Below are 25,626 nucleotides of genomic sequence, written 5' to 3'. Positions count from 1 at the left end.
CGAGGAAAGAGACAGACGTTGTTCACCGCCTATGAACTACGGTAGTTCTAAAACACTTAAACTAGCTCTCTCTCTCTCTCTCTCTCTCTCTCTCAATAACAGAGCGATAGAACCCGGAGTTAGACATTGAAAGTATATAAAGTTTCACTTTCGTTTCACGCCAGCGTTAGTTACATTAGTTATGGACCCCACCCCCCAAGTGCAAAATGGTCCTAATTCAGCTGAAAAAACCTAGACAACTTGCAAAAAACATTTTTTTGTAACCCAGTGTTATATCTCCAGAGACTAAGCTAAGTCTGACGGGGTGTTTTTTTGTTTTTGTGTCCATCTTAGTGGTCCTCTACAACACCAGCCTCTACAGAAAATCAAGGTCAAGTTTGGAAAGTCTCCCAGCTTCATTTTAGTCCCGGGAGACAACGACACTTCAGGAAATAGCGAGTAGACAAGACTGTTCAGGCTCCTGTTCATGGATGCATCATTAGGTTTACAGTGTCACCACATGAACAAGGAAATGACATGTTACAAAGTAGACAGACCGATCAAACACGGAATCTGTCATGACTGCTAGGCTGAGCATGTACTAATGTCAAAAATACACCCATTTGGCTTATTATAGACAAATAAATCATGTTTAATGGTTCACTCCACTCATATGGAGGAAATCATGGTGAATAATAAAACAATAAAAACCTCCGACACAGTTAATCGCTGTTCATTTACCATTTCCTCTCAATACTTTACAATCGTATCCACATGTGTATCAAGGTTATTATCGTTAACGAAAACTCACGAAATAACGAAAACTAGAACTGAAAAAACATTTTCGTTAACTGAAATAAATAAAAACAATAATTGAAAGAAGAAAACGGCAACTAACTGAAACTATATTGTGTGCTTACAAAACTAACTAAAACAGAAATTAGAAATTATGAAAATTAGAAATTATGGATAAAATTCCCTTCGTTTTTGTCTTTGCCAGTGTCGGATTGATATGAAAGCGATTTATTTCACTCTAGCAATTTTAGCTAGCGGTACCATACGGCACTTCACGGTCCGTCCCTTTTTGTCACTTGTCATTTATAATCGGTTTCTCATCCCCACTCTACCTGGAAACATGGAGACTAAAGTTGGGAGAAAGCAGCAGAGTCTTGTCTGGGATTTATTTGAATTCGGTGGAGAAGAAGAGAAAAGATACGACAAAACTAAAATTAATACTAAAACTAAACTAAAATTAAGCATTTAGAAAAACATGAAAACTAATAAAAACAAGCAGACCTGCTCTAAAAACGAATTAAAACTAACTGAATAGAGAGAAAAAAGTCAAAACTAAATAAACTAAACTATAATGAAAAATCCAAAACTATTATAACCTTGATGTGTATTCATTCATCCGCTATATCAACTATCACCTAACATTCATATTCTTCTTTTTAACATTACACTTATCTGTTTCATACCATTACCCAAACTTCACCATCAGATACCAGAGGCAGTCCAAATAAAAGTAAAAATACTGCATTGGTGAGTTTTCCAGTACCAGTAATTACCTTGTGTCTTATATTCCCTACATCAAACCTGAGTCGATCTGAATGTGTGGATGAAAAATAGAAAAGTTCATTTAAATGAATGCATAATTTGCAGTAAATTGTGTTTTACTGACAGAAACATTATCAAAACATATGAAAATCACAAAAGTGCATGGATGCACACAAACAAGTTTCACTAGAATCATTCTAGCATCGACCTGTTAGTGAAATCCCATCAAGTTTTTTATGTTTCCTCGTGTATTTCTTATCTTACACGATTATGCGCCTTTTAGCATACTCTAAAATTCAATTATGAGTGAAACCTTTTTCAATACTTTTTGAAGACTTTCACACAAAATTCCAGACTTTTCAAGGTCTGGAAAATAGCGTTTCAAAATTCCTTTTTAAGACTTTCAAGACCTGCACAAGTACCCTATGTTTTTGATTTGACTGATCACATTAGATTTAATATTGTTCCTGTTGGGTGGAAACCTCTTATTTCCAAAATAGTTATTTTTCAGGAAACTGGAAAAACGATGTACACTGAACAACAAAAGAAACGCAAGTATTTTTCGGTATTGGTTTATATGGGAGTTTTATTATGAATATTGGTTTCATATGAGATATTTATATCCAGCTGTGAAATTTACAGTGGGTCTCTCTTGCTGTCCTTGTAGCACTGAGTTGACGGTCACGGAGATGGGCCAAGCGAATATGGCGATCCTGATTACTGGTGGTCACACGTGGTCTTCCGGATCTTGGTCTGTCCCCAGTGGTCCCTGTGTCACGGAATCATGTCCTCAGCCTACTGATGGTGGACTCGTGCACTTGCAGACGTCTGGCAACGTTGCGAGCCATTAAACCAGCATCAAGCATACCAATGGCGCGTTCTCTCAGATTATCATTAAGGCGAGGCATCGTGGTAATGCAGTAACTTTTGAATCTTACCATTTCTTTTTATAGCCCCCGGATAAACAAAGGGAATCGCCACTCCCATTTGTTGCTCCCACTACCATTTCACTAAAAACGTAGCGCACCTCCGATACTTTGTACACGTGCTCAACACCACTCGTGGTCGTGTTTGCCTGCAAACACACGCTCCAATGGTTACAACTCACTTATTGTAATGTGTATTTCAGTTGACAACTCAACAGGACAGCTGAACTCTTGCCTAAATTAACGACCAAAACTTGCGTTTCTTTTGTCGTTCAGTATATATTCTTCATAAATGAATGAGTCACATGTAGTCACAAGCCGTTTTCAACACTTTTCATTGGTTAAATGTTTCTAAAATCATCAGGCCAACATGAAGACTGACCAACAGAATCATTTTATGACAAATTAAAAAAAAAAAAAGATCAAAAATGGACTTAAGAGGTTTCTGTCCAACAGGGGTGATACAGTCATGGAAAAAAATTATTAGGCCACCCTTGTTTTCTTCAATTTCTTGCTCGTTTTAATGCCTGGTACAACTAAAGGTACATTTGTTTGGACAAATATAATGGTAACAACAAAAATAGCTCATGAGAGTTTAATTTCAGAGCTGATATCTATCCATTTTCCATGTTTTCTTGATAATAACCAAAATCACTTCAGTTCTTACATCAATATCTATGACATTGTACTGACAAAAACAGTGCTCTTAGGCATTCCATGTTTTCTTTTCTGTCTGTTTTAGTCACATGATACAGGAATTAGTACTTGATTGCATAACCATTGTTTTTGATGACTTTTGATGGTCTAATAATTATTTCCGTGACTGTATGATGGTTCAACTCTCTTTTTAAGCAAAATCTCCCCAATAAAGACGCCTTTCATAGACCTTATGTAGACTCTGAGTACATTTTATAGCCCAGGTTTTTCCACTTTTGCTGCAGTAAAAAGTAAACGACTATTACTTTTATACAAGTACCTGTCAAGGTTATTATCGTAAACAAAAACTAACGAAATGATGAAAACTAGAATTGAAAAAAACATTTTTGTTAACTGAAATAAATAAAAACTATAATTAAAAGAAAAAAACAACTAACTGAAACTGTACCGTGTGCTTACAAAACTAACTAAAACTATAAAAATTATGGATAAAATTCAATTTGTTTTCGTCTTTGCCAATGTCGGATTGATACGAAAGCGATTTATTTCACTCTAGCGGCACCATACGGTACTTCACGGTCTGTCGTTTCTCATCACTTGTGGTTTAGTCGTCTTCTCGTCCCCACTCTACCTGGGAACATGGAGACTAGAGTTGGGAGAAAGCAGCGGAGTCCTGGATGGGATTTATTTGAATGCGATGGCAAAGAAGACAAAAGATATGACAAAACTAAAATTAATACTAAAACACTCCCTCCAGGATTTTGCGATGTTGCGATCGCAACTATTAACACAATTTCATCCAATCACGGCAAATTTTCCGCAAATTTGACTAATCACTTTAGCCTCGTATCTCCCACCCCCCTCTACGTGACATGTACATCATTACGTTCACTTTCTTGTTGACGTTTGAGAAGATGAGGACATGTGCGACACATAACGCCCACATTTACTGACAAATATCACTGCCAAAGTTCGTGCAAGCCAGTTTCCAGATGTGTTACACAAAAGTGGAACTATACTGTTCTGCACTGCCTGCAATATTGTGGTGGAACACGAACGAGAGCGGCCGCTCCACAGACACTTTTCAACCACAAAACATGCAGGAGAATGACTGAAACTGGAAGAGGAAAGACGAGACAAGTCCCAATGACAGAGGCTGTTGGATCCAGAACAACAGCAGGAGCTGAAAGGGACAAAGTTAGTGCAGATCTACTCTATAAGGCAATAGAAGAGAAGAAGAAAGAACCTGTGGAGGCATGCTTTCCTTTTTCTGTATTGTGTGCGTGTGTGTGTGAGGGAGTGCGAGTGCAAGTCTGTGTGTGGAGTTAAAAAACAAGCTCACAAACGAAAATAGTCATTAAACTTGGTGTTAATATTAATGTTTACTCTTATGTGTTAGATAGAAAGCAACCCAAGTTTGGCTGCCCTGTGTGTGTGTGTGTGTGTGTGTGTGTGTGTGTGTGTGTAACCCATCTAACCCTAACCCTAAATATACTACCATATCATTAAGGAAGCAAAAGTCATGTGTTGTGTTGTATAAATGTGAGATGGAGGTGGGATTTAATCAGTTTTCTTCTTCCCACTCCTTTTTGAGCAGTACAGATTGAATTTATTTTGTTATTACTAGTGTACATGGCGATTGATATTTTGTCTTGATCACCTTTATTTATTAATGTATTTGCTCTGATATTAGTTCCTTGTACACAAAAAATGTTTAATTTTTTCTTCTGCTCAAAACAAATAAATGAATGAATGAAAAAAAAAGCCTGTTTTGTTTAAAATCATTGCTTCCTGGTGCTTTTTAAGGCTAAAAACACAAAAAAGACTGTTCTAGGTCATTTGTAAATGCCCATGTTCCAATAACTGTAATAAAAGAAATCATCGCAACTTTCATCGCCATTTTTTGGAAAAGCTGCTGCAAAATCAGGCATTTTTAGGCCGCAACAATCACAAAAAAAGCCCGCGAAATCCCGGAGGGACTGCTAAAACTAAACTAAAACTAAGCATTTACAGGGTGGGGAAGCAAAATTTACAATATTTTGAGGCAGGGATTGAAAGACAGTGTATGACCAATTAGTTTACTGAAAGTCATGAGAATTTATTTGCCACAAGAAAATTGACATAATAGAAAATGTTTTTATTCTATGTGTCCTCCTTCTTTCTCAATAACTGCCTTCACACACTTCCTGAAACTTGCGCTGTGTGTTCCTCAAATATTCGGGTGACAACTTCTCCCATTCTTCTTTAATAGTATCTTCCAGACTTTCTCGTAATAGTTTTGCTCATAGTCATTCTCTTCTTTCCATTATAAACAGTCTTTATGGACACTCCAACTATTTTTGAAATCTCCTTTGGTGTGACGAGTGCATTCAGCAAATCACACACTCTTTGACGTTTGCTTTCCTGATTACTCATATGGGCAAAAGTTTCTGAAAAGGTATGGATAATAGTGTTAGGTATGATTATGACATCAATATATGTTTGGTTTCAAAACAATTGACGTAGTGCCTGCTGAGAAAAAAACAACTAAATGTTCATTGTAAATTTTGCTTCCCCACCCTGTAGAAAAAAAAAATTTAACTAACAAAAACTACCAAACCTGCTCTAAAAACGAATTCAAACAAACTGAACAAGAGAAAAAAAAAAAGTCAAAACTAAATAAAACTAAACTACAATGAAAAATCCAAAACTATTATAACCTTGGTACCTGTACTTCTACTCGAGTACAGAATATGTTGACGCCAGGCTGTTAGCATGCCAACAGAAGTATTTAACTCCAATATTCTTGACGTTCCAATCAGTTTAGAAAATGCGAGCTGACTATGATGGAACATTTCATTTGTTTTCCTACTCTGTGTCTCCTCCTCCTCCTTATACACACCTTCCACCCAAGTGGGAGTACGCTGCACTGCCACCGCTCCAATAATTTGACAGTAAAACTGAGATTAATAACCCCAGCTGCTTCATGGAATGAAACCTTAAAGCTGCTGACTGGCAGACTCACCGGGGTAATGTGTGTCAGAGAGCTTGTTAAGGAATGTGAGCGGTAGTGAGCAGAGAGCACGGTTCCCTGGAGGTCAGACTGTTTGCATGGCTCTCCTGAGGGGAAGGTGGCATATTATTAGTCCCGTCACCGAGAGCTTTCAGGCTCAGTCCCCGCAGCGAGCTCCAGTTGTGTCTGTTACCTAAATACACCGCTGACGAGTTTAAGGAAACATGAAAAGACAACGTGTAGAAAAGGGGAAATGATTCGAATCTGCTGCAGAGTCACCGTTCTCAACTAAAAAAAAAAAAAAAAAAAAAAGAAAGCCGATGGGAGATTTCTGAGTGACATTATAGAAAACGCTTTGTCACATGGGAATACAGTTCCAACGACTGATCCTATCCCTACAGCGCAGGAAAAGCTTCACAGAAATTTCTATACACTTTTCAGTTCAGACATCTGTCATACAGTGGATACATGTGTTGGACAAGTGTGAATCTGCAGCAGGGGTGTCAAACTCATTTTCATTCAGGGGCCACATACAGCTGAATGTGATAGAAAATGGGCTGGACCAGTAAAATAATATAAACTAGAAGCACTCGGAGAGCGCAGACCTCCGCCAAGGCTGATCAGTGGGCCCCCCCACCCCCGATCACCACCAAAATTTAATCATTTCTTCCTTATCCCATTTCCAACAAACCCTGAAAATTTCATCCAAATCTGTCCATAACTTTTTGAGTTATGTTGCACACTAACGGACAGACAAACAAACAGACAAACAAACAAACAAACCCTGGCAAAAACATAACCTCCTTGGCGGAGGTAACTAGAAAAGCACTCGGAGAGCGCAGACCTCCGCCAAGCGCAAAAATTCCCCACATAATCGGTGGTACAAATCCTACATTTATTTTTTAAAATAAAATCTGCCTTCTGGATCAGATCCGGATCAGCCTTTGAAATGTGATAGAGGACCCCATTGTCAATTCCTGAGTTAAATTTCATGAGTTTTGGTCAATAATTAAGCGAGATATTGGGAAACGAAAATTTTGGCCCCATTTACCACAATGTTAACGAAAATTTCAAAGTGATCCAGAATTTAGGATTTCTTCCGGATCACTCCCCAAAGTTAATCATTTCTTCCTTATCCCATTTCCAACAAACCCTGAAAATTTCATCAAAATCTGTCCATAACTTTTTGAGTTATGTTGCACACTAACGGACAGACAAACAGACAGACAGACAAACAAACCCTGGCAAAAACATAACCTCCTTGGCGGAGGTAATAATAGGATAAGAACTATTGAGTGAAAAAAGATAAATTCTGTAATGAAAATGTTTAAATCTACAAACTGTACTTGAACATAACATGAAGAAATTTGAAAAACCTGAAAATTCAAAGTGCAATGTTAACAATATTACACCTTAGTTTATAATTTATACATGTGCATCACAACGTACAGATCACAGTTTATCTACAAATACGCAAAACATGTGCCGTACTTTCCGGACTATAAGCTGCTACTTTTTTCTCATTTTGAACCCCGCGGCTTATACAGCGATGCAGCTCGAGTTTAGATTTTTACAGGCTAACGGCCTCCAGGGGGCGCTCTAGCAGGAAGCGCAAAAGTGAGACAGACAGGTGGAAGAGGTGATGCGAAGAGGAGAAGTTTTAAGCTTAACTTTTAACAATCATTTTGCGTGTCATGCACAAACCCTCATCATGGAAAACACACGAAGAAATGCATATTCTGCAGCTTTTAAGTTAAAAGCAATCGATGTGTCTGTTTAAGAAGGAAATAGAGCTGCAGCATGGAAGTGCCATTGAGCAACAATGGAGGAGAGATGTAGAAGGAGTGTGACGGAGCCTTTGAGGCTGTTCAACTCCGACACTGAAGAAGACGACTGCAGTGGTTTCAATGCTCAGAAGGAAGATGAAGATAGTGATCAATAACTTTTCTGGGTTTTTTAACCAGCCGTGTTCCTGCCGTTTTACTGCCGTGCTACAGGCACTGTTTGGAAAAAAGCAGTTAAGGTATGGAAATAAATATTTTAAAAATCTTTCTGTTTACCATCTTTCTGTGTAAATATCTCATGTCACAACGTGGACACCTGCGGCTTATAGTCAGGTGCGACTTATGTTCCTGTGCGCTTTAGCCTGGAAAGTACGGTAATAACAGGGAGAATATTTTTAAAATTCCACATTCGTCTGTTGGGACATTTCAGGTCATTCCCATTTTTTTGTAAAAGGGTAGTCCGTAAATGTAAATATTTTTGTAAAACGTAATTTTTTTTACACTAAAACAAAGAGAAAAATGAGCAGTTTTCATTAGTTATAGGTTATTATGATAGTATTTTACTGGTCTGATCCACTTTAGGTTGAACTGACCTAAAATGATTCTAACATCTTTGATCGTTAATACCTTGAGTGTAATTTTTGCATTTCACAAATCTATCGCATGGGCCAGACTGAAGCCTTTGGCGGGTCGGATTTGGCCCCCGGGCCGCATGTTTGACACCTGTGATCTCCAGTGTAGTTCTCCAGCTTGAACACACAGTCCATTATAATGGTGGTTTTAACCCTTTCATTCATGAGTGGACAGTTATTCAATCTGTAATTAACCCTGTAAAGCCTGAACCATTAAATCATTGACAGAAAATTCCAGTTCTTTGAAACTGGAGCCTTTATTGACCCTTCTGAAGAACCCAAATTTTTTTTTCTAGTATCGATTTCCATGTATGAGTCAAAAATGTTTGTATTATATTTGATACATAAGGTCTCAATGCTCAATTATTATTATTTTTGAACAAACAAAAACATAATATAACACAAACATGTCTAAGAAATTGGTAATTCCTTTTCAAAACTGGCAAAGTTCTGCCTCCTTCCTCATTAACCCTTAGGGGTCGGAGTCTATTTTGGCTGTTTTTGAGTACTTCTGATTTGCCTTTATATACTACATAAAGAAATGTTTACTATACCCATATTTGGTATCTTTTTCTTCCAGCACAACTTCATCTATCTCATCTGCCTATCATTTTTTTCACTTAAACCAACTATATCAACACAAAAGGCCAAAAAACACACAAAAAATATAATATCTGATTTGAAAAATTTATATAATTTATTGCATAAATAACACAAAGATGATTAACAAACCTTTTCAAAGACTTTAAAAGTGAATATTGGTTCCAAATATTAGGTATAGAAAATCAAAATTGTAATACATTAAAACTATACTCAAATATTTGACATAAAAGCATATCTTTACATAAGCGTTTTCTCCAGTTTTCTCACCCCGTGGACCTCTAAGAGTTAATGACAGTCTTGTAGTGTCACTGGAAAGGCCTCTGGTGAACAAATTCCTCCCCCCCTGGTGGATTATCTGTGTATTGCATGTATCTAATTGTATACATCAGGTTTTTCAAGAAACAAAACATCACACTGATCATGTAGAGGGCTTCAAAACTCATGTATCAAATATGATACATTTGGTGTGAAAGGGTTAAAGCTACATTATTTGTAGTAATGACTCCAGCTGTTAATTGTACACTTTCTAATATTTGTTAAACTCATTTTACTGTAAATACTGTTATGACACTTGAATTTCTCCACTGTGGGATATATAAATAAATAAATCTTATACATGTGTTTCCATATGTGCTCTGCTAATGTAAAAACTGCACTTTTCCGAACCTTCTGCTCTCCTCTGTACAGGGTGAGTCAGAAAAAACGCTCTTTCCATTTAAAGAAATTGTACTGCTAAAACTGAAACACTGATTTTTCTTTTGACCATACAGTCATATTGACGTGGTTATTGAGCATGTCTGGTGATGTAGTCATAGATTTATTGCATTGCATAAGAGAGAGAAGGTCCATTGTTTATTGGGCACTGAAATACCTGCCAACACAATGTATGCCACAGTGAACAAACTTGAAATTGACAACAATTACAGGAGTCGGGGCTTTGCTTTCACACTCAGGACATAAGCCTACATGACAGTACCCAGGGAGTTTTCATCATGGCAAGACCACAGCGATTGCAGGTATTATTTCCTCATCGAATTGTCTGTTTGGGTCAGGAGAGAGAGTGGCCTCCTAGATCCCCGGACTTGACCCCCCCTTGATTTTTTCTTGTGGGGGTATCTTAAAAACCGTGTGTATCAGACTGTTCCACAAACTCTTCAGGAACTCCGAAATCGCATCACGGCTGAAATCCAAGCCCTACGACGAACACGAATGGCGAGAAGAGCTGTGTTAGAGATGCGACAACGAGCACAGATTTGCATCAATCTGAATGGTAGCCAGGTTGAAGGTCGTGCCGGACGACTTCGTTGAGACAAAACATTTTGATGCCGAGTAAACATGCTGTAATGGTTGACAATTTCAATTTCATTCACGGTGGCATAAACTGCGTTGGCAGATATTTCGGTGCACAATAAACAATGGACATTCCCTCTGTTATGCTATGCCATAAATCATAAATTCAATCGCCAGACATGCTCAATAACCACATCAGTATGACTGTATAATCAAAAGAAAAATAAGCATTTCCATATCAGTGGTACAATTTCTTTAAATGAAAAGAGCGTTTTTTCTCACTCACCCTGTATACTGCGCACTTTTGGCGCAGCTACAAAGAAGAAATCCATGCACAAACCGGTGGATGCTTATAATGACTCGGTGAGGACACTGCTGAGGGTTCCAAGACATTATAGTGCCAGCCAGATGTTTGTGGATTGTGATGTTCGATGCTATGCGGCTGCTATATGGCATTTTATTTATTCAGTGATGTGCAGAATTACAAAATTATCAAACTCAATTGTACAAGCCCTGGTCTGTCCCAAGATTAACCCTTTCATGCACTAATTATGTGAAATTTAGTCAAGATATTTTTCTGCAGTGTTTTTATTCCTCTTTAGCCAAAAAAACCCAAAAAAAACAATGTGATTGATTTAAAAAAAAAAAAAAGTTACAAAAATTTCCACTCAGCTGGACACCATGTATTTAATTTTTGAAGCAAAGAAACATGTATTTAAATCTAATATCAGAAAATGATATGGAAAACTACGCAATAAAAACATTTTTAATGTTGCTAATCAGATGTTTTCTCACATTTGAACATACTCTAATACTAGTTATTATTTACTGCATGGAGATAATATGCAAAAAAAAAAAAAAAAGTTTAAAAAATACCTGTCAATTACAGTCTAATAACAATTAGTGATTGATTTACACTCAAACATGTCACTGGAGATCAGGTTTATCAAGAACAGCAAAGTTACAGTAATGGTTTGAATGTCAGTGTATTATGGGATGGTGCATAAGTGTCCACTGTGTTGGCTGATATGGAACTAAAACAACCAAAACCCTGAATATACAAGAGAACAGCTGGAGAATAACTGTCCACTGGAGTGACCACTGTGCATGAAAGGGTTAATTCTTTAAGGGATACATCTAAAATGTGGTCTCACTGGCGAACAAGCCTTTATGTATAAGTAACGTATGTATTTATGCTATTTCTTTTTTTTTTTTTTTTTTTTTATTGTGTATGTTTTTTTAATCTTCTCCTATGGACCAAGTTTCTGTGCCCTTAATAAAGCTTGAATGAATGAACAAATGAATGAAATACATCTTCTGATGATTTCATTTTCGCCACAGATGGTAGTATTGGTCTTGAAGGGTTAAATACAGACTAGTTTATTCAGACAAAACCTTTTTATGTGAATGCATCTTACACATGTTCCCTTTTTTGCTTCCAGTTGAACCCTTTCATGCATGAATTATAAGAACCTTAGTTGAGATTTTTTCCTGAGTGTTTTTATTCCTGTTTAGGCATACAAAAAACAATGCAATTGATTGATTGATTGATTGATTTTTTTTTTATGAAGTGGTTTTTCATGGAGTTACAAAAACGTCCACTCAGCTGGACACCACATTTAATTTTTGAAGCAAAGAAACATGTATCTAAAGCCCATCATAAGAAAGTCATATACTGTGTGAAAACTATTCATTCATTCATTTTTTTTGTTTATTTCGAGCATTTACAGAATATGCGCAAATTCAAAATTCCAAAATCATTCATCTACACTCGAAAAGAAATGGGACGAAGAAAAACTTGGAGTGGGAAAAAGAAAAACTATGAAACAAAAATGTTTTTCATGCAGCTAATCTGATGTTTTCTCACATCTTAACATTGTCTAATACTAGTTATTATTAACTTCATGGAGATAATATGCAAAAAAACCCACAACTTTTTGACTAAGAAAACTGTTAATTACAGTCTAATAACAATTAGCAATGGATTTAGAGCATGTTACTGCAGATCAGGTTTATCAAGAACAGCAAAATTACAGTAAGAGTATGAATTGCAGTGTATGGGATGATGTATAAGCATCCACTGTGTTGGCTGATATGGAACTAAAACAACAAAACCCATGAATATACAAGAGAACAGCTGTAGAATAGCTGTCCACTAGAGTGACCACTATGCATGAAAGGGTTAATGGACATGTTATGAAAAGCTTGTTGTGGCCTAAACAGCAAAATACCACCATCTACCAATATGGATACATGGAATAAATACATGAAAATATGAAATACTGGTCAAATAAAGCTTTAACCTCCTCAGACCCAGCAAATGTCAACAAAGTACAAGCTTTTTTGTTTTTTATTAACCCTTTCATGCATAGTGGTCACTACAGTGGACAGCTATTCTACAACAGTTCTCTTGTATATTCACAGGTTTTGTTGTTTTAGTTCCATATCAGCCAACACAGTGGACGCTCATGCACCATCCCATAATACACTGACATTCATACCACTACTATAACTTTACTGTTTTTGATAAATCTGATCGGTAGTAACATGTTTTAGTCTAAATCAGTTGCTAATTGTTATAAGACTGTAATTAACAGTTTTCTTTCTTTTTTTTTTTTTTTGCATATTATCTCCGTGAAGTGAGTAACAACTAGTATTTGAGTATGTTAAAATATGAGAAAACATCAGATTAGCTGCATTAAAAATTTTTATTTTATAGTTTTTACACAGTAAATCACTTTCTGATAATGGGTTTTAAATACATATTTCTTTGCTTCAAAAATTAAACACATGGTTTTTGTAACTCCATGAAAAATAGGTTCATTAAAAAAATTTCAATCACATTGTTATTTTCATGCCCAAAGAGGAATAAAAACACTCAGGAAAAAAATCTTGACTAAGGTTCTCATAATTCATGCATGAAAGGGTTAAATAAGTGCCTATATTGGAAACATCATGATGCAATAGTTTTTTCAGATGCAGATTTTAAATTTTTTTATGGAATCTCTTTTGTGGTGGACAGTTTTCTTTTCTTTTTTTTTTTTGTATAAATTAGGGGTGGGCAAGTTAACGCGTTATTACCGTGTTAATGCATTCATTAAATAACGCCGACAATTTTTTTTATCTCACGTTAACGCCGTTTTATTATTGTTCTGCCTTTCAAGCAAGTCTTAGCTGATTTATACATATGGACTCTTACTTTGAAACTCATGCTTTTATTTTGCCGGTCCACACACCGGTGCTTTGTGTTCGTGCCGGCTGAGAGGAGAAAAGCGAACTTTACAAATAACGCTTAATCAAACTTTGTGTAACTCCTGCAGAAGCAACGCTTGTATGTATCAATCATTCTGTTGTTTGCTAAATAATTTCACATGCAAACGTGCCGTTAGAAACATGTTTATGACGTTATTTTGGATGTGTTTATTACAGTGTGTTATTAACATGTTTGAGCTAATTCGTTTATGCTAGCAGTCAGAGATGGGTTGCTAATTCTTTATGGAGGCTCATGTTAAGTTTATGTAGATTCATTGGTTGTGTTTTGGTATAATATGCCAGCCTTTGAATTAACCTTTACTTATTTACGATGTGAATGTTGTATTAGCAGTCATTTTATCTCGATGATAACTTGAATGGGAAAATCCATAGACACGCTAACAATTAGCATTTACAGGTTAATTTAAGATTTACAACGTCTTTTTATCCAGCAACAAAGGTTCACATCAGAGATATTTTATACTATTCATTCTTACAACAACTGAACATAAAATACTCACAGGCAAACGTTTTTGGGGCCATACAGAGTGAAAGAAACATGTCTGTTAGTTCCTTCTTATGTTTGAACTGACTACGGTAACACTGAAAGGACAAAACATACGTTAGTGCCACTTATTCTGACCACTTCAGGGCTCCTTTTGCTTGCTTTGAACAACTGAACATCACATATTATTGGGCTTATTAGTATTAGTACTTAATAGTGGGCTTAAGACTCCTGTCAATCACTCACAACTGTAAATACACTGGTGGGGACATAAATATGTGTAAAAGTAGTGTTTTTTTACATGGACATTTTCATTTTAAATGTCTTCAGATGGTGGGGTTGAGAAGGACAGTTGTTTGGACGCACTGACATGCAATTATTTTTTATCACCGGAGTACTTCCAGTCTGAAATATCACTGAAAGGCAATACATGCTGTTGATGCCCCCCCACACACACACACACACACACACACACATACAACTATGTAATTAATCGTGATTAATCGCAGAAATCCACGCGATTAATCGCGATTTAAAAAATTAATCGCTGCCCACCACTAGTATAAATTTTTGAAACTCCTGTCCATAAATGTGGACAGAAAACCCATAGCTAGGAGGTTAAAACGGAATAAAAAATAGGTAGGCATATTCCCCAGATGACACGTAATGCATTCTTTTATACTATTCCAGTAATTTCAACACTGTCAAAGGTGACATTTTAGTTGAAAACAGCTCCTGTTTAGCTGTAAAATGCTTTAAGCGACACAATTATTTCCCTGTCGCTGATAGCCACACAATTTTCAAGCCTAAGGGGAGTGTTTGCCGCTCTTCATTTTGACTCAAGCATCGCCTCAACATAACATTTGTAGCGTGTAATGTAATCATACAGCCTCATTTCACATACTTATCGAATTAATGCGTCTCACAAAGGGTTTAATTGGCTGCATGTGATAAAGGCTCGACGGCGGGCGCTGTAGGTGTGCGTGGTGAGCGTCTGAAGTGTGTCTGCGTGAAATGTTTGCACAGTGTGTGTGAGTCTGCCTCGCGTTTGAGGTGTGTGTGATCTCCGAGAGCTGATGGATCCCAGGGAGGCTATCAGAGCTGACCAGGCTCAGAGCAGCAGGCAATAATCACATGCTTATCATCAGAGGGATAAAAAGAGGAAACAGAGCCGGGCAGATTCACAAAGGCCTGGATAAGCCCTGGTCTGTGAGTGTGAGTGTGTGTGTGTGTGTGTGGGAAAACACACTTATAATGAGGGGAGGTGAGGTGAGCATCACTACGCAAATGTCTGAATCAGATAACACTCACAGAGCATACTGATGGGTAATAACTGTAAAGATACTTGTTTTTACATCACTGATTTTGGTCATTTTTGGATCACTCTCCTCTCTAAAGGGAGGAGGAAGATGGAGTGGATGGCAGATACACAGAACACCTTTGCTCCGTTTAGGGTTAAAACATGATAATGGTTTCAGGAAACAACAAACTCCAAGGAATTTCCTTTGACATGACATCTCTCCGGTTTCCTCCCACCATCCAAAGATACGCATTAAAGCAGTGGTTCTCAACCTTTTTAGAACAAATGCCCCTTTATACAGGGTGGGGAAGCAAAATTTACAATGAACATTTAGTTGTTTTTTCTCAGCAGGCACTATGTCAATTGTTTTGAAACCAAACATATATTGATGTCATAATCATACCTAACACTATTATCCATACCTTTTCAGAAACTTTTGCCCATATGAGTAATCAGGAAAGCAAACGTCAAAGAGTGTGTGATTTGCTGAATGCACTCGTCACACCAAAGGAGATTTCAAAAATAGCTGGAGTGTCCATAAAGACTGTTTATAATGGAAAGAAGAGAATGACTATGAGCAAAACTATTACGAGAAAGTCTGGAAGATACTATTAAAGAAGAATGGGAGAAGTTGTCACCCGAATATTTCAGGAACACTTGCGCAAGTTTCAGGAAGCGTGTGAAGGCAGTTATTGAGAAAGAAGGAGGACACATAGAATAAAAACATTTTCTATTATGTCAATTTTCTTGTGGCAAATAAATTCTCGTGACTTTCAATAAACTAATTGGTCATACACTGTCTTTCAATCCCTGCCTCAAAATATTGTAAATTTTGCTTCCCCACCCTGTATATGTAGGTAGCATCCCCCTCATGTCCAGGGGGTGCACTTTAAAAAAAAATCTGTAATTTAACAGAATTTTCACTGTTTATTTTACAGATTCTTCCTGTATTTTTAAGACAAAGGAAAATATCTATGAAATGACAAAAACAGACTGATTTTACATGTCAAATGTAAAATAACATGAAAAAACTGTAACTGTGAATAACCATAAAATGTCCATTTTTTAAGATAATTTTTTTCTTTTTTCACAGAAAAATACAGTTAAAATACATTTGCTAATGCATTGTAATTTCACAAATATTTCTTTTTCTATTCATGAGATTAAACTGTTAATTTAAAGTTTAATACTGTGAAAAAAAATAAATAAAATAAAATAAAATAAAATGAGATAAAATTACTGACAATTAACCGTAAAAGAAGTATTTGTTCTGTAAGTTTAACAAGACTTGTTTGTTAACTGACAAATATGTTGTGTATTTATGGGAGGTTTCACAACAAAAATGTTGAATAAATGTATTTTTGTGAATGTATAACATGTATGAGCACTGATAAACTGTCCAAATACAGTTTTTATCAGTGGATTGTACAACTTAGTCTCATTTAAAATTATCTATATACATATTTCTAGGTAATTTGATTGTTTTAACACATGTAAATATTCTTTATTAAACATTAAAAAGTAAAAAAAAAAAAGCAAAATCTCATGTAAAGTTAGGGCAAAAAAATTGTATTTTAATCATGGAAAATTACCGTATTTTTATGAGATGGTTATTTTCTGTTATTTAACAGTATTTTTTTCGGCACCCCTGTGGCCGAAATAATACCGTTTTTTATGTGTTTTTTTTTTTTTTTTTAAAGTGTATTAGTGGTTCAACATTAAACATTTTAGATCCGTAGATGCTTTTGGGCTCCAGCTGCTGTATTTGAGTGCTGGTGTTTTATTGTCTCCACACTCAGCCAGTCCTAGTCCACATCAACTGTCTATTAAAGCCAAACATCCATTACCCATCAGTCAACATGGGCCTCTCTGTTTGTTAACTGACAAATACCTTGTGTAATTACGGGAGGTTTCACAACAAAAATGTTGACTAAATGTATTTTTTGTGAATGTATGACATGTATAAGCACTGATAAACAGTCAAAATACAGTTTTTATCAGTGGATTGTACAACTTAGTCTCATTGAAAAAAAAAAAAAAAAAAAAAAAAAAAAAAAAAAAATATATATATATATATATATATATATATATATATATATATATATATATATATATACACACACACATACATACATGTATATATATATATATATATATATATATATATATATATATATATATATATATATATATATATATATATATACACAGGGTGGGGAAGCAAATTTTACAATATTTTGAGGCAGAGATTGAAAGACAGTGTATGACCAATTAGTTTATTGAAAGTCATGAGAATTTATTTGCCACAAGAAAATTGACATAATAGAAAATGTTTTTATTCTATGTGTCCTCCTTCTTTCTCAATAACTGCCTTCACACGCTTCCTGAAACTTGCGCAAGTGTTCCTGAAATATTCGGGTGACAACTTCTCCCATTCTTCTTTAATAGTATCTTCCAGACTTTCTCGTAATAGTTTTGCTCATAGTCATTCTCTTCTTTCCATTATAAACAGTCTTTATGGACACTCCAGCTATTTTTGAAATCTCCTTTGGTGTGAGGAGTGCATTCAGCAAATCACACACTCTTTGACGTTTGCTTTCCTGATTACTCATATGGGCAAAAGTTTCTGAAAAGGTATGGATAATAGTGTTAGGTATGATTATGACATCAATATATGTTTGGTTTCAAAACAATTGACATAGTGCCTGCTGAGAAAAAACAACTAAATGTTCATTGTAAATTTTGCTTCCCCACCCTGTATGTGTGTATATATATATACATATATATATATATATATATATATATATATATATATATATATATATATATATATATATATATATATATATATATATATATATATATATATATATGTATGTCTGTATGTATATATATACACACACACACACATTTATATATATATATATATATATATATATATATATATATATATACATATATGTAATTTGATTTGTTTTAATACATGTAAATATTCTTTATTAAACATTAAAAAGTCAAAAAATCTCATGTAAAGTTAGGACAAAAAACTGTATTTTAATTATGGAAAATTACTGTATTTTTATGAGATGGTTATTTTCCGTTATTTAACAGTATTTTTTTGGCACCCCAGCTGCCGGAATATTAACCTTTTTCTTTTTTTTTTTACAGTTCTTTTTTTTTTTTTTTTTTTTTTTTTTTACAGTGTGGGGTGGTGGGGGGGGGTAGGGTGCTACCTACATATATAAGCTCCACAATTAAACAATGGGGGGGAGGGGGGGTGCACCATTGACATGACATGCTGCTCGATATTGACACTTATACAGACTAATGACCCCCATTTAGGTTTCAGCACCACCCTCTCGGCTTTCTCGTTCCAAACGCCCCCCAACAGTGTCCTAACACCCCCTGGGAGGAGGTACCGCCCCCGTTGAGAAACACTACATTAAATGGTAAATTGGTCTAAATCGTCCATAGGTGTGAAGAAACAAATGAGACACTTCACCACTGAGAAAGACTATAATAACTTAAGCTAAAATTAAATATGCTACATTTATCACAGTCATATCTGATAGCTGACTTAGAGAAACCTGAGCCCTGCAAACTACAAAAGGAAAGAAAACATAATACATATATGTAAGGTAAGCTGTTTTTGATTTTGTTTTTGATGACTTTTCTGGGAAGTCCAGATCTTTGTCAGTTTTCTAGAGCAGCTCAGGACATACGTCTTCTTTTTGTCCATTTCATACTGAATGGATGCTACATCCTCATAACTAAAACGATAGACTCAGTGTCCCTGTATCTCACCATCATGTTCTACCAAGAATCAATAACTACTTGAATTGATGAGGTTGTCAGGTTCTGTCTCTATGTCCGAGTCCTGTGGTCTGGATGCAGGAGATCAATCTCTCAATAGAAGTGGGCGGTACTTTCACTGGAGGAGAACTCAACCAATTCAATCAAAGTCCATATATGACTTCATATCAGTGCTCAATAGTAAGAAAACTGATATCGCTAACCATTTCCATGTTATAAGCCATTAAAATATGGACTATTGTAAGTAAAAGAATAATTTTAATATTTCAGATATTCTTAAACAATTCAAAATCAAATTTTCTCAAAACTGTGAACAAACTTTGTAGGCATTGTCCCATGGAAGCTACATAAAAAAATTGAAATCTGACCATGTGATGTTTGCCCACTAGTGTTGTCTGAAAATAATGAGAGGAAAGACTCATTTTCCAAAGTTTGATGAATCCGTAGGAATAATCAGAGCAAAACCGCACTGCATAAGATATCACACATGTATTTCAGTGTGTTCATTCCAGTCTGTGTTCACCGTTCATCCTCAGTTCCAGCTGTTCATCGACTCCACAGAGGATCTGAGAGGACGGTAGGATGCAGCTTCCTGACAGATGATGATTAAACACACAATGAAAGATTTTATACCCCCCAAGTTTCTGGTGCAAACATGGCCTGAGGACTGTTTAATGGCCAACCTTTAACTGATGTGTTTAAGCTCCTCTTAAGATCAGCATGAGTCGCATGTTATCATTTAAAAGTTAAAGGTTAACTCACTTTATTTTCCCTGTAGGAAAATTTGATCTCTGCTGCATTTTAGCCATCGTAACACACACTCATCACCATTAGCATTAGCAATAACCGTTAGCTCATTAGTATCAGTGAGCTACCATTGAAGGCGCTTAAGGACAAACTCCAGATCTTCATCAACACCGTGGTCAGAGACTCAGACGACGGTAGAATTAACCTACATGTATCTGTTTTTAATCATGGGGAGGCTGGGGGATTGCTCAAGTAGAAAACCAGTGTTGGGGAAAAAAGGCTTACCAGTGTTTTGTAATCACTTCCAAAAATGTGCAATAAATCTGTAAAATGTGAATTAGGTGCAATAAATTATGCAATAATCTTCCATGCAACAACAATGCAATGTTTATTCAATATTTAGCCAAACATAAATGCACTATTTTAATAGACTTGAGTTCATAGATATACATACTGTTTATATTATTCATCGATAGGCCTATACGTACATTTGCATACAATTAATATTGTGTCTATTCATATTTTATGTCTATTTTTATTGTACTTTTATGCTGTGTTTCCACTACATGGCACCGGCTTGACTCAACACGCCTCGACTCAGCCTTTTTGCGTAAAAGAAACTAAAATCTGGTACCTGGTACTACTTTTTTTGGTATCTGTTTGGCCGAAGTTCTAAAAAGGGTGAAGAGATACTAATATGTCACGAGTAAACTCTGCAGACCACTGATTGGTCAGAGAGTTGTCTCTGCATCATTGCATCATCAATGCGCAACATGCCATTCTTAAAAAAACAGATTTGGAAGTTTACAGTAAATAAACCAATAGGTAGGGATGCACCGATACCACTTTTTTCCAGACCGAGTACGAGTACTTATATTCGAGTACTTGCCGATACCGAGTACCGATACGAGTACTTAATAATCCCATTTCAGTTCTTAGTTCCTTTTGTAAATGTGCTTTATTGTCGTTGTCATTAGTCTGACTGGAACAAAGTGCTGCTACTGACATTTAATGTGTTGGAATGAGCGTTTCTCAATTAATCCACCAGGGGGGCCGCTCTTAATTAACCATACTGGACAAATACCACGAAGAAGAGTAAAGTTTTTTGAGAAAGAGAGGAAGAAAGTCAGTAATAACAAACATGGAGACGACAGAGGTAACACTAATGTGATACTACTATTGCAACATTTTCACTGGTAAGGTTTAACAGCTTAGCTTCAGCAGGAAGAGAAAAGAGAAATGAGTGATAAGTTTCGTTTTCACTTCCACTGGTGGCGGTCCGCACTGCTCCGTACTCCCGCTGGTATTCTCATTCTGGGTACGCATCCTCCAGCACCTGGAAAACGGATGGAATGTACGCAGAGGACAGACAGAACGCTGCGTCTGTATCTGTCTGTGTCTTTAACGTTACTTGCAGTCAGGGTTACTTTTATCACCGCCATTTATTTTGAAAAATCTCCACACTCTTCACACTCCCCACACATTATTCCACCTCCTCGTACCTGCTGCACTGAACTGCGAATGTCACACGGCCATAAGTGATATCGGTGCATTTGTATCGGATACCTTTTACGAGTACGAGTACAAACACTGAGTATCGGAGCCAATGCCGATACTCATATCGGTATCGGTGCATCCCTACCAGTAAGTTAAATACATCCATGATGGCAGCCTGCAAAAAAACCACTGTGGTCAGTCAAGGAGTTTCAGACATTTCTGTCCTTGGTGGCCGATGAAAAGATTCAGTGTGAGCTTGATGGGACAACACACAACGAGCAAGTTTATCAGCAACTTTCTGAGCAGATGTCACGGAAGTTACGCACAGCGTTGCTATGACGTCCAGGTACTCTAAAGTTAGTAGTATCCTGTAATGGAAACGGTCTCCAGGAATAGTACCTTGTACCCAAGTCGAGACGGTACCATGTAGTGGAAACGTGGCATTAGTTCTATTCTATGTTACTTTTAGTAAAAATTTATATTTTATTTTCTTAACTTATTTTGAGTGTTTGTAATTTTATATTCACTCCATTCATATTTTCTGAAGTATTGGTTTTTTATTAATATTGTTGCATCGACTGGAGTAACACTCCTAATTTCATTGCACACACAATGAAAATAAAGGCTATTCTATTCTATTCTATTCTATTCTATTCTATTCTATTCTATTCTATTCTATTCCATTCTATTCTATTCTATTCTATTCTATTCTATTTAGGGCTGGGCAAGTTAACGCGTTATTACCGTGTTAAAGCATCCATTAAATAACGCCAACAATTTTTTTATCTCACACTAATGCCGTTTTATTCTAACTCATATTCTTCTGCCTCTGCTTGTGTGCGTGTAGCGATTAGCTCGGCAGATAGACAACAGGTTTCCCAACAAAAGTTTTCTCCAAATCTTTTACTTGAGACTCACTGTAAAACTGCAACATACATACAAAATATGTCTCAGTTCTGTTCATTGCCTTAGTACATTTACATGGCATTATACATTTAAATGAATGGGAAAAAGATTGCTAGCTCGATGCTAACTTGAATGGGAAAATCCATAGACACGCTAACAATTAGCATTTACAGATTATTTTAAGATTTACAATGTCTTTTTATCCGGCAACAAAGGTTCACATCAGAGATATTTTATACTATTCATTCTTACAACAACTGAACATAAAATACTCAAAGGCAAATGTTTTTCGGGCCATACAAACAGAGTGAAAGAAACGTGTCTGTTAGCTCCTTCTTATGTCCGAACTGGCTACGGGAACACCGCAAGTACAAAACATACGTTAGTGCAACTTATTCCAACCACTAGAGGGCCCCCTTTGCTTGCTTTGAACAACTGAACATCACATATTTTGAAAGTCCATTGCTCTCACTCTGTGAATACACATAGGTTTCAACCAATGACAGCATTTGGGGTGGGCTTATGACTCCTGTCAATCACTCACAACCAGAAATAAACATGGAGAAAAGTACCGGTCTTTTCCATGGACATTTTCATTTTAAATGTCTTCAGATGGTGGGGTTGATAAGGCCAAAGTTGTTTGTAAACACTGCAATATGGAATTATTTTTTTATCCCCGGAGTACTTCAAGTCTGAAATATCACTTAAAGGCAATACACACTGTTGATGCCGGCAACCCCCCCCCATATAACTATGTGATTAATTGTGATTAATCGCAGAAATCTACTCGATTAATTGCGATTAAAATTTTTAATCGCTGCCCAGCACTAATTCTATTCTATGGTTTTACATTAAGGATAAAACTGTTTCACCCACAGTTTTCACTTGATTATTCACTTTCTCAACTAGTGACTCGTTCTAAATGCGTGGCCTAATGGTTCGTTTGTATAAATACATGCCTATAGGCGTCAGACCTATAGACTTAAAACTCTTTTGAACATCTAACAGTTGAGTCCAAGGCTGGCTGTTACCATGGTGACATCAACACTTCATTGAAAGGTGGTAAATATAACCCTGCTTATGTTAAATGTGCATTTATAAACTGTGATGATACAAAGAGGACCGGAAACTTCAGTCCTAGCACAAGAGAACATGAATCACCGTTAAATTAGAACAATTTCCACAAATACGTTGAGCATAAACAGCCCATTTTATCGGCCTTAGTTCTTTGCTTATAAACATATATGCAGTTATGATGTTGAATTTAAGAGTAAACAGCAGTACAGTGGTGATGTTCCATAAACTGCAGTGCTGTGTTCCTAAATCCATAAAACACATCCTGTTCATTCTACCACTTTACCTGTGATGATAAAGAGCACAGGAAGTAGATGAAGCCGATAAGTAAAGCTACAAGTCTTCAAAAATGAGAATAAATTAAGTTTGGTGCTCCCTATAGTGCATCAGCAAACTAACATCATCTGTCAAACTGGATCTTTATCGATTCCCCTGATATGGAATAAGGCTTTTATGAGGTGCTTCTCATCGTCATCAGTATTTTATCTGTTCTGTCCGGGTCAGAAGAAGGTAAATAAAGTTAAGATTTATTTCAATGCACAGTTGAGCATGAAATGAAGTGATACACTGCTGTAACCGGACCAGGAACTACTACTGCAGGTAAAATACTGACTGTGGAAAAGTACATGTATATGAGTTCAATGAATGAATTTAGATCCTTCTGAATCCTAACTGGTATCTCATTGAAGAAATAAGTCATAGTAAATGGATGCTTCTATGAAACTGGTCCCTAAAAACAGGACAAAAATTCAGGGCTAAAAATTCAAACCACATGTCGACTAATGTTATGAAGCAAGTTTGGAAGCACTTTGGGTCTATTTTAAAAATAACTAGAAGCACTCAGAGAGCACAGACCTCCGCCAAGGCTGATCAGTGGCCCCCCCCGTGGGCCCCCCCACCCCTGATCACCACCAAAATTTAATCATTTCTTCCTTATCCCATTTCCAACAAACCCTGAAAATTTCATCCAAATCTGTCCGTAACTTTTTGAGTTATGTTGCACACTAACGGGCAGACAAACAAACAAACCCTGGCAAAAACATAACCTCCTTGGCAGAGGTAAATATTCACTGAGATAAACTATTACTATACTATCTATAAACTATAGAAACTATTTTTTTAGATAAATCACATTTTTATATTATTTTACATTATATTTAATACAAAAATCTGTATGTAACACAATAAAAAGGACATGCAAATTATGTGCTACTATGTTTTTGTATATCTTTTTACTCTCTCACAGGTACATTTTGGGAATTGAACGAATTATTCAAGGCAGAGAGTTTCACAAAAATGAAAAATCAGACCCGGTTTATTTGTGTTTAAATGGGCAGGTTCTGCATGTAACGCAAGTGGACACGATGGATTACACACAAAACCTGGAATAAGAGATTCATGAAAAACCCACATGTCTGGATTAGAAAAACCACTAGGATCATCAAATTTAACACTGTCTTTATTTATAGCACTATATAAGACCATTTCAAGCCATGTTTTCAAGAAAAAAAAATATACTGACACCTATGTAGTTTTTCATGTCCCAATTTGGGTCCTATTTTTGGCCCCAATATTTGATTAAAAATTCATTAATTTTGGGATGGCTCACAGCAAGAGGATTTTTTTTTTTTTTTGCATTTATCTGAGGTCATCATTAGGTACATTGGGAAATATGTCTAAATTTACCTTTTATTAATGGGTCTAAAAAAGCTGGCAAAGTGCCAGGTACCAAAATTAACCCAGTTTTATAGAAGCACCCATGTACAAGTTCCACTGTTACAGTCTGTTTGGACCCTTAAACGAGCTTTATGGCACCATGACGTCAGACGTAAATGGATAAATTGCCATCACAATGCACTGTTAATTACTTGCACTATTTGCACAGAACCATAACCGGTACCGTTGTTATTACCTCACTCACACCTATTGGTTTTGTCCACATTGAATATTGTATATTTTGCAAAATTTGATAGTCCATTATACCTCTATCTTACTTTATTCTATTTTATTTTATTTTTCCACTGCATGCTTTTTACCTACCCCATGTTCTATGTATGCATCAAACCACTGAACCAAATCCCTAGTAATGTGAACATTGTCTACTTACATGGC

General features: G+C 36.1%; 1 protein-coding gene and 1 long non-coding RNA gene across 2 annotated transcripts in view; both read right to left on the bottom strand.

Moving 5' to 3' along the window:
- adamtsl3 (ADAMTS-like 3) overlaps positions 1 to 25,626 on the bottom strand; it is a 786,695-nt gene that overhangs the window by 172,353 nt on the left and 588,716 nt on the right. The window lies entirely within an intron of this gene.
- Positions 8,517 to 25,426, bottom strand: LOC115413377 (uncharacterized). The gene is made up of 3 exons (XR_003934459.1): positions 25,415 to 25,426; positions 20,243 to 20,252; positions 8,517 to 8,625 (listed from the first exon to the last, which is right to left on the bottom strand). It is a non-coding gene; the product is annotated as an uncharacterized LOC115413377 (long non-coding RNA).

The sequence above is a fragment of the Sphaeramia orbicularis genome, chromosome 3 (genome assembly GCF_902148855.1).
Source record: "Sphaeramia orbicularis chromosome 3, fSphaOr1.1, whole genome shotgun sequence".
NCBI lineage: Eukaryota > Metazoa > Chordata > Actinopteri > Kurtiformes > Apogonidae > Sphaeramia > Sphaeramia orbicularis.
This window is presented reverse-complemented; position numbering and strand designations above follow the sequence as displayed.